The sequence below is a fragment of the Clytia hemisphaerica genome, unplaced genomic scaffold (assembly GCF_902728285.1).
Source record: "Clytia hemisphaerica strain Z4C2 unplaced genomic scaffold, Clytia hemisphaerica genome assembly, whole genome shotgun sequence".
Lineage (NCBI taxonomy): Eukaryota > Metazoa > Cnidaria > Hydrozoa > Leptothecata > Clytiidae > Clytia > Clytia hemisphaerica.
In genome coordinates, this window is record NW_027103722.1 from 648,225 (window position 1) to 657,471 (window position 9,247).

The following is a 9,247-nucleotide window of genomic DNA, read 5'->3' on the forward strand; positions in this document are numbered from 1 at the left end:
TACAATAGGCATGGTGCGGCGATATCGGAAGAAAATTTTGAAAACGAAAGTACTTGATACGGTGGACGAACTCACTAAAATCAATTTACAAATTACACGCTCGTATAACCACGGAAGGTTTTCTTTGGATTACGTCATTATATCTTTGTGTCTTTAGCTTCACAGTTTTGATTTTTCTTTATTTTCTTATAAGCATATACTTTATAAGAATCAAATCAATAACTCTTGTAAAGCGGTGAAATACCTTTCGGTAATAAGTTCTTACAAAGTAAACAAGGGATGGGGCACAATATAGGCATATTTATTTTTCTTATAAGCATTTACTTTATAAGAATCAAATCAATAACTCTTGATAGATGGTGATTACCTTCCGGTAATTAGTTCTTACAAAGTAAACAAGGGACGGCGCACAATATGAGCATATTTATTTTTCTTATAAGCATATACTTTATAAGAATCAAATCAATAACTCTTGATAGACGGTGATATACCTTTCGGTAATTAGTTCTTACAAAGTAAACAAGGGATGGCGCAAAATAAGAGCATATTCATTTTTCTTATAAGCATTTACTTTATAAGAATCAAATCAATAGCTCTTGATAGACGGTGATATACCTTTCGGTAATTAGTTCTTACAAAGTAAACAAGGGACGGCGCACAATATGAGCATATTTATTTTTCTTATAAGCATTTACTTTATAAGAATCAAATCAATAGCTCTTGATAGACGGTGATATACCTTTCGGTAATTAGTTCTTACAAGTAAACAAGGGACGGCGCACAATATGAGCATATTTATTTTCGTTATAAGCATTTACTTTATAAGAATCAAATCAATAACTCTTGATAGACGGTGATATACCTTTCGGTAATTAGTTCTTACAAGGTAAACAAGGATTGGGGTACAATATGAGCATATCTATTTTTGTTATAAGCATTTACTTTATAAGAATCAAATCACTAACTCTTGATAAACGGTGATATACCTTCCGGTAATTAGTTCTTACAAAGTAAACAAGGGACGGCGCACAATATGAGCATATTTATTTTTCTTATAAGCATTTACTTTATAAGAATCAAATCAATAACTCTTGATAGATGGTGATATACCTTTCGGTACTTAGTTCTTACAAAGTAAACAAGGGATGGCTTGCAATAAGAGCATATCAATTTTTTATAAGCATATACTTTATGAGAATTTTTAAAAATTAAACAGCAATTGTTCTTAAATTGGTCTTATTTTTTTAGCGATTTTAAGCCTCGTTGTTCTTGTTGTAAAATTGTTTCATCAAGGCTCGATGTAAAGTAGATTTCAGATTAGCTTCATCTACTTCTTGTTTTTCCCATGTAGTTCAAACTCTAGGCGAAATTTTCGACTTCAAGTCGTCTTGTTAGGTTTATGATTATCCAACAACACTTTCATATTCGTTGCAAAGATAGTCTCAAGTATGATAAATACGAAAAGTGAAAAACGTTCGGTAAAACATTCTTTCAAAAATAAAAAAGATTTTACAGACATTTTTTACATATTATTCAGATAGTGACATTTTCTGGAATTTTCAAAATAAATTTAATGAACACACGATACTACAGGATTTGAAAAAAAAGGGAAATGTTCTAATGGTCTAATTTAGTTTAATTTTCTTAAGAAAAGAACTAATCTGACATAGAATTGTTGATTTTAAAATAACTTCTCAACAATAAGGCATTTATCACTAGGGGTATTTTAATCAATCTAACATCTATCTCTCTTTCCAACCAAAGTCTTTTGAATCAAAAAATAAAATGCTCATTTGGACAAAAAAGGTTTATTCATACTTAAACAAACTTATACTAACTTACAATAAGGGCTAGATGGAGTGCTTTAAGATTTTCCAAGCAAAAAAAAAGTGAATATCGCAAAGAATATTGTTTTTCTATAGTTTTCGAAAAGTCGTGAAGCTTCTCAAGGTCAAGCGCTGAAATCATATTGTAATGTCACGTGACCTCGGTAGGATTTCCTATCGAACCATGGCACACTTAGATCTGTGCTTACCACCTGCGAGCGGGACAAAATCCACATGACACGAGACATTAACGGTCGCTTACTCCTATATTCTGAAGTGTGGGTTCTATCCAGAAATTCTGGGAAGTTTCAATAAAGGGTTATCTAAGGGTTTTGATTCGATTTTGATCAATCTTCGAGCATTGATTGTATACTCCAAGGCACAACCCCTTGAGAAATGTAAATCCTAAATGACTCTCAGTTGATCAGGATCACCTCCAACCCTGAAATCCTTTTTCGACCACTGACACTATCCGGAATTTATCCGAATTTTTATAGCTCTCTTGTTAAAAATTAGTCTTTGTCACTTTTTACCGACGATTCTTTACAGGACACCCCCTTCTCACAAACCCACTAGAAACCCTTCCCACTGGGAAAATTGACCAAAATATCGTCCCTAGTGGAAAATTATACTTTTTGTCCTCGCTGAAAATAATCAGATAAGCAAATCCTCACTGGAAAATATTGTGCCATTTTTTCCATCCCCACCGAAATTTCTGTGGAATTCAAATCCCCAACCGTAAAAAAACATTGGAATATCAATCCACATCGAGTTTTGGTCCCTTTTTTTATATACCCCCGCTGGCTGATAAAATACCACCGGGTCTGTGAGAAGGGAGTGTTATAGATAAAATACTAGAGAGCTAAGGGCTATTTACGCTTCAATAAAAAAAACGATATTAAACCTTCCAAACACAGAATGATACCTATGTACTATCTACCAAAAAGAGAACATAATATGAAATTTCTATTTCCAAGTCCTATACAAGGAAGATCGCTTTGTAAAAGTGATAAGATTACACCAAATGGTTAAGATTTCATGTCCAACTATAGTGAACATTTTAAAATATTTACAGGTCTCCATCAAAATCGATGTCTTTAATGAAGAAACTCGTTGACCTCTACATTTCAATTTTTCAAGTTTCTTTTCCTAATATGTATAAAAAATTGTAAATTTGATTTGATGAATCAAAAGTTTCTGGAAGAACTATGGGAAAACTCACACTTTACAAATTATGCTGATACTTTAGTGTGAGATTACGAATTCTATTTTGAGTTTCTTGTTTGCAGAGCTCGTCATAAATTTAACGTACTGTACTGAAATCAGAAATTCTGATACTACTAATTAAATAGAAACTTATTTCTGCACTGTGTGATAGACTGAGCACTAGGCTACTCTCAAATATTTGTGACGCTTGACGTGATTAACTTTATTTGTTGGAGTTCCTCTCCCCATGCTGAACCCCAGGACTCAACTTTATAACTTTGCAGAGCCCGTAACGTTTTTGCTTGTAATCCAAATTTTGTTCAGATTTGATAACCGAAATTTCAAATAATCGCTTACTGTACCGATTCAGAAAGATGCACATTCGCGGGACATTCGCCTTTAAAAAGAAAAGAAAACAATAAAAGGCTACCCCTTACAAATCCAGATCTACTCTACTACATACGGTATTTTGAACCGTCTACATTCAAAGACCAAGTTTCACAGAAATAAAGATAAATTCTCATGTAATCAACAAGGAAAGAAGAGGCATAAAGAAAAAGAAGCCATTTCTGTGCTCGGGAATTCAGTAAATTGACGGCATTCAGATAGAGTTGGGAAATGTGGTTTTAGACTTGCTTGTATTTCCCCACATGATAGAAAAAGCTGAATGGCATATTGAAGCAAAAATAAAGATATATGAAAGATTGAAAGGACATTTAAAAGATGACCGTGTCTCCAAATTTTATTCAGTTACAGATTCAAAGATTTTACCTACTGCACAATAACAAAGCGGCGAGGGCTATGAGCACTGCTCTTGTTTTGAATATTGAAATTCTCAAGATAAATCGCATGCGCACTGAGGTTTTAATGAAACAATAGAGAGTTTCAAAACGTAAGCCAATCAGCTGTGTTTTAAACATTCTTTTATTTAAAATCTCTATTGATAAACATCTTTTGTGAATGTTTCCTATTATGTTTAAACCTATTAATAAGGAATTCCCGGTGGGGCCACTAGTGGCCGTCTATAGCAGTGCCTATAGACCAAGAATAAGGCCTAAAAGCCTGGATCTGTCTATTGTGTAGACTAGCTTAACCTTAAACCTTTATTAAAGGATTTGTTTTTAAATAAAAGTTATATCGCTTGCTTACTCAATTTTAAACTTTTTCACATTGAATTAACACGGATGTGGAGCAAGATTAGTCTGAAAAAGAAAAGAAAGTCAATTTTTTGTTTATTATTGCACAATAACAATAGAGAGACACCGTCTTGATACGAAACATGTGTCTGATATGAAACAGGAACTTACGTAAAAATAAAATCTTTAACAGATTCAAATCTAGGTGAGTATTACCAGAGGATCGTCTTTACAATAAACAGAATCAAATCAAGTGTCAGCAAAATGGAAAATACATTAAGTAACCGCGGGAATCCAAATCTCACTTCTTTATATAGTCTCTAACATAGCTTAGTCACACCCTAAAAAATACATAGAGCAGATGATTATGTGAAAATACCATGTGGTACATCAATCATATTCCCAAACTTATTCGTTTTTCCTGTTAACTCTTAAATTTGTAGTATTGCAGCAAAATGCTCTTTTCTTCAACACGGTAACTGAAAAATTTAGTATACTATTAAATCTGTTTAAAGCAAAACTAATCTAATCTCCATAATCCCCAAATCGCAATACTAAATGAAGCTGATACGTTTACGCCCTCGTCGAAATCGAAAAATGAAAATCCCCAATTTTTAACTTAAGTAAGTATTTCATTACATGAAATAGAATAGGCATCAATAATTTTCATTTTCAACGTAAAATACAATATGGACTGCAATCTTTGGGAGAAAAAAATAACACCAAGTCTTGTCTTGTCGAACAGACATTGTCTCGCCTGGGAATTTAATATACTGTTAAATCAGTTTAAAGCAAAACTAATCTAATCTTTCTAATCCCCAAATAGCAATGCCAAACGAAGCTGATATGTTTACGCCCTTATCACTCACGTCGAAATAGAGAAATGAAAATCAATTTTTAACTTAGTAAGTAAATCATTACATGAAATAAAATAAGTATCAATAATTTTCATTTTCAACATAAAATACACAGATTAAGCATCAATAATTTTCATTCCCAACGTTAAATACACTATGGATTGCAATCTTTCAAACCAATAAGGTTATCAACAACCCTTTAACTGCCGTTCGTATTTTTAAGGGTTCGACCTATTTGCCAGATGTCGGCATATGAGTTTCTATAACAAATTCATGATTAATTAGTACTAGTAATCGTATGGTTTGGAGTGCAATTCGAATATAATTGCACGAGTGATTTTTTTGTTATTAATTTTCCGAGTCCGAAAGGACGAGGAAAATTCGAAACAAAACAAGCTAGATGCTGAATGGACCTACCTGATGATGAAAGTTGGATAGCAATGCGAGGAGAAAAAAAATCAGTCAAAAAATATAGCGTTTAGCGAAAATGCATAACGCAATAAATTCATCATTGATTGTCGATGGGGGGAGAGGGAAGGGTTGTAGGGGAAAAATAAATAGAAAGGTCTGGTGGCAAACCAGTTTTATTGACAATTGAATCATGCTTGATGGTGAGCATTGTTATCAATAATGTTTTTGTGTGAAAAACATAGAAATACAAGGAAAAAATCTAATGAAAATCTGCAAAAAGGGCGATTTCCGGCATTTTCAACCGAAAAAAAAAATTTCTCAAAAATCGAACTCAGCCATTTCTTGAGCATTGCGAATACGCATCTTTCTGCAAAAAATCAGAAAAAACTTTTTTTGATGAAAATTCGAGAAAATGTAAAAAAAAAACAGTTTTTCCGGCATTTTCGGCCGGAAAAAAAATATTTTTCTAAAATCGGGCTCCGTCACATTTTAGGTATTGTCATATTGCATCAGTGTGCAAAATTTCATAAAAAAATATAAAGTACAGCTCGAGAAATTCAAGAAATACCGTTTTTCCGGCGAAAATCGGCTATTCCGGCGATTTTTAGAAAGTTCCGGCTTCAAAAATCAGTTTTATTGACAATTGAACCATGCTTGGATCGTGGACAGTGTGTAAAATTTCATTAAAAAAATATAAAGTACAGCTCGAGAAATTCATGAAATACTGTCTTGCCGGCAAAAATTAGCCTATCTCTATCCCAACACGCGATTTTTTAACGGTGTCGAGGAAAAAGCCGTGGTCGTCTGGTACAGGCTAGCAAAAATAGGTTGTTCCGGCGATTTTTAAATAGCTCCGGCGCGGCTTCAAAAATCAATTTTATTGAAAATCGAAACATACTTGATGGTGGGAATTGTTATTAATAATGTTTTTGAATGAAAAAACAACCAATTGTAAGGAAAAAGTCCAATGAAAATCCAGAAAAACGGCGATTTCCGGCATATTTACGGCATTTTCGGCCGGAAAAAAAATTTCCTCAAAAATCAAACTCGGCCATGTTTTGAACAATATTAATACGCATCTTTGAGCAAAAAATCAGAAAAAACTAATGATGAAATTTTGAGAAAATGCCAAAAAACCGGTTTTTCCGGTATATTTCCGGTATTTTCGGCCGGAAAAATTTTTTTTTCGAAAATCGGGCTCCGTCACTTTTTAGGTATTGTCATTTTACATCAGTGTGCAAAATTTCATAAAAAAATATAAAGTACAGCTCGAGAAATTCAAGAAATACCGTTTTTCCGGCGAAAATCGGCTATTCCGGCGATTTTTAGAAAGTTCCGGCTTCAAAAATCAGTTTTATTGACAATTGAACCATGCTTGATCGTGGACATTGCTATTAACAATGTTTTTGAGTGAAAAAACAACCAATTATAAGGAAAAAGTCCGATGAAAATCTGCAAAAACGGCGATTTCCGGCATATTTCCGGCATTTTCGGCCGGAAAAGAATTTTTCTCAAAAATCGGACTCTGCCATGTTTTGGGCATTGCTAATACGCATCTTTGTGCAAAAAATCTGAAAAAACTAATGATGAAATCTCGAGAAAATGCCAAAAAACCGGTTTTTCCGGCATATTTCCGGCATTTTCGGCCGGAAATGATTTTTTTTCGAAAATCGGGCTCCGTCACATTTTGGGCATTACCATTTTGCATCATTGTGCCAAAAATCAGAAAAAACTAATGAGCCAATCTCGAGAAAAGCTGGTAACAGACGGACGGACGAACGAACGAACGAACGGACGGACGGACATTGGTTAATTTATAGGACCTCCAAGGTAGGTCCAAAAATCACGAGTGCAATTTTCGAATTGTACGAGTTATTATGTGATTACGAACTAATCGCACAATGGCTTTCACTACTTTTTCCCAGTTAGGAAAGTAAATTACAGAAATTACACTGAGAGTTTTATATTTTTCTCTTCTCTTTATGTCTTTCTTTTATTGTTGTTTATTGATTTTTTTCTCACAAAATAAATTTCGAATGCAATTAAAACGTTCGATGCAAAAAAAATGTAAGAAAAAACATTAAAATCAATTTTGTAAACATTGGCGCGGCATTGGAAAGTGTGATTAACGATTAATTGCTCTCTACAGGATGCAATTAACGATTAATTGCTCTCTTTGAGGGCGTGCCAAATAAGAAAAAATAACCCATCGTGCGATTATAGAGAAAAACAACCTTCATTTTAGAGTTCATTAAAATAAGCCCTTTTTTACAATTGCAAAAGAAACACTCTCCGTCCGTCATGTTAGTTTAAAAATTATATTTTTACATAAGTGTTCCCGTTTCATATCAGACACATATTTCATATCAGGACAGTGTCTGCTTATTGTCATATTTTTCTGATTTAAGCAAAAAATGATTTTCTTTTCATCTTTCTGACCAACCTTGCTCCACATCTGTGTCAATCCAATGCGAAAAAGCCTGTGAATTAAAATTGACGAGTAAGCAAACGATATCACTCTTGGACTTCAGCCAAAATATTGATTAAAAAAATCTCAGATGAAATGTAAGGACAAACATATTATTGAAAACCACAGGAGTAAGAAGAGGCAAAAAAAGGGCAAAAAAGGGTAAAAAGTTTGATTCGTAGGTTCATTCAAACAAATAATCTCATTAAGTCCCGATTATCCGGGAGATCTTCAAAAAACTATATATATTATATTCAAAATGAAGTCTCTCAAACTCCCAAAATTAAAGATTTTTCTTATGTTCAAATTTAGGAATTAAAAAAAGTCAATAGAGAAAGAGAGGGTGAAAGAAGGACTTATTGCCTTTAGTGATTGAAGAAGTTCGTTTTATTAAGAAATCTCTTTCATTAAAGCAAAGTTGTCTTTTAATTTAAATTTTTTAGGAATTGTAGTAGAAAATCTGAAAAGTCTGAAATCACTGAAGAAAAACCGAAGAAGGTTTATATGACAGGTCAAATATCTCAAACCATCTTATTATCCCTTGAAATAAATAAGTTATGGAACAAACCAAAGAAAAAAAACCCAAGATTGCACCAAAAAGATGGATCCGTGAAAAATTTTCAACAAAACGGTTTCTTGATCAACAAAACGAAAAATAACAAAACCCTTTCCAATAACCGTTCCGTGACTTGATTTAATCAAAATGATTCTTTATTTCAGCCTGAGCTGCGTGAAGAGTTTTCACATTATTGAAGATTCTTCTAAAATTGACAACAATTATACAGTACTTGAGTACTATTTGAATGAATGAGTATTATTTACAAATTGTACTCAATTATTACTTACATCGGTAGGGCGTTCCTTGGCTCTATGAACGAACTAGGAAGTACGAATACAATAATAATTTTAAACAATTTCCATATACAACACATAATCCATCTTAGTTTAATCTTGTTGTAAAATATCTTTGCAACTTTCGAAGATTTGAAGTTCCAATTCTTCATCAAAAAATTTTCGTAGAAGGTTTTTTTGTTGAGTCTTTGTAGTTTTTAAAATTGTTCAATGTGATTTTCAAAACCAAGTTGTCTTTATGTGTTCCCATCTGGTATCAATGCCAAAGTTATCAATTAAAACCAATGACAATATACCTTATGGGGGAAAACTTCGTGGGGGAAAAGTGACGAAATTTTGGACAAGTGACGAATATTTTCCCCGACGAAAATTTTCCCCGGCCTTAATGCGTTTACCAACTACCAGAAAGTGACGAATTTTTCCCCGACGAGAATTTTCACCAACGAAAATTTTTCCCGACGAAGTTTTCCCCGATAAGGTACTTGAAACTTG

General features: G+C 33.2%; 1 protein-coding gene across 1 annotated transcript in view; it reads left to right on the forward strand.

Moving 5' to 3' along the window:
* Positions 1-9,247, forward strand: part of LOC136804606 (bifunctional peptidase and (3S)-lysyl hydroxylase JMJD7-like) — a 243,570-nt gene that overhangs the window by 144,721 nt on the left and 89,602 nt on the right. The window lies entirely within an intron of this gene.